We start from the raw sequence: 1,935 nt of genomic DNA, 5'->3' as shown, positions 1-1,935 counted from the left end.
TAGCAGATGACACAAGTATTTAAAAGCAGGAGAGATACTGGAAGAGCTTTTCTTTATATGTTTGGGCTATAAATACATAAATAAAGATTTATAATTATTAATAAACATGTATAGGAGTCTAAAATGAGGCCAAAACCTGTAGAAACAGTTTTTGACTTGATGACTCCTGACTGTCCAGCAGGAGACAGCATTCAGCAGCAGTGCTGAGGTGCAGTGAGGCCTCCAGGCCTGCAGGAGTGCTGTGATTGTTCTACACTGTGAACCTGTTACAAAAATTATTTTCACTTTAATTGTTTCGATTTTTGTTTCTTTAATTCTCGATTTTAGTGTTCAGATGTTCAGAGCACTGAACCTTCAACTCGCGCATTTTCCAACAATCTCTCACCAACCCGTACACAAACAGCATTTCCAGTAATGTGTATTCACTGTTTAACATCTTTCTCAGTGTGTGTGTGTGTGTGTGTGTGTAGAAAGTGCTCGCTGTCATCTTGCTTGAGGCTCAAACGCTGCCTGAGAATAAAAATAGATTCAAACTACTCAACCTTCTCCCAACACACACACACACACACACACACAAGAATCAGGAATACACTCAGGGTTCAATTAGGCACAGATTAGGTTTTTGGTTTAGTCATGTGCAGATTATATTAGACTGGGGTCAGATTAGGGTTAAACTGTGGTTTTATGACTGAAGATTTATGCTTATATCAAATTCATTAAGGGTTCAGTACATTAGGGATCCAGTAGATTCATGTTTAGATTAAAGTATGGTTGGAAAGGCTTATATTACAAATGTAGTAAACTCGACTTTAGATTAGAATAGATTTGGAATGGAGTTCAGATTAGATTAGATTAGATTAGATTAAGAGTGGGTTTTCAGAAGAAGTGTGTTTAGATTAGATTAAGCGTAGAACTTCAGTAGAATTGTGTTTCTGATTAGATTAGCTTTAGAGTAAGGTTTTAGTATACTTGAGTTCAGATTAGATTAGAGTAAAGTTTGAGTATAATTAAATTCAGATTATATAAAATTAGTTTAGTGAAGTTTCAGTAAAATTGGTTAGATTAGATTAGAGTGAAGTTTTAGTATTATTGAGTTCAGATTAGATTAGTTTTAGAGTGGAGTTTCTGTAGAATTGAGTTCAGATTAGATTATATTAGTTTTAGAGTGAAGTTTTAGTAGAATTGTGTTTCTGATTAGAGTAGATTTAGAGTGAAGTTTTAGTAGAATTGAGATCAGATTATATTAGCTTTAGAGTGGAGTTTTAGTAGAATTGTGTTTCTGATTAGATTAGATTTAGAGTGAAGTTTTAGTAGAATTGAGATCAGATTATATTAGCTTTAGAGTGGAGTTTCAGTAGAATTGTGTTTCTGATTAGATTAGATTTAGAGTGAAGTTTTAGTAGAATTGAGATCAGATTATATTAGCTTTAGAGTGGAGTTTCAGTAGAATTGAGATCAGATTATATTAGCTTGAGTGGAGTTTTAGTAGAATTGTGTTTCTGATTAGATTCGATTTAGAGTGGAGTTTCAGTAGAATTGAGTTCAAATTAGATTAGATTTGTTTTAGAGTGGAGTTTCAGTAGAATTGAGTTCAGATTAGATTAGATTTGTTTTAGAGTGGAATTTCAGTAGAATTGAGTTCAGATTAGATTAAAATTACACCAGGGTGTCTGCAGTCACTTTTAAATTAGATTAATAATTAAATTAGAATCATGCTCACATTAGACTAGGGTTAAATTAAGGTTGTACTGGGGTCTCGGCAGAGTCGTGTTAGATTAGGCTGGAGTTTTAGTCCAGTCGTGCTCAGATTAAATTAGATTAGAGTTAGACTGGAGTTCCAGCAGAGTCGTGTTCAGAACAAATTAGATCAGACTGAGCCCCGGGCTGATGTACAGGTCACATGACCTTACTGAAAGAGAGACTGAATATTTACGC

Source organism: Astyanax mexicanus, chromosome 9 (assembly GCF_023375975.1).
Source record: "Astyanax mexicanus isolate ESR-SI-001 chromosome 9, AstMex3_surface, whole genome shotgun sequence".
Lineage (NCBI taxonomy): Eukaryota > Metazoa > Chordata > Actinopteri > Characiformes > Acestrorhamphidae > Astyanax > Astyanax mexicanus.
This window is presented reverse-complemented; position numbering follows the sequence as displayed.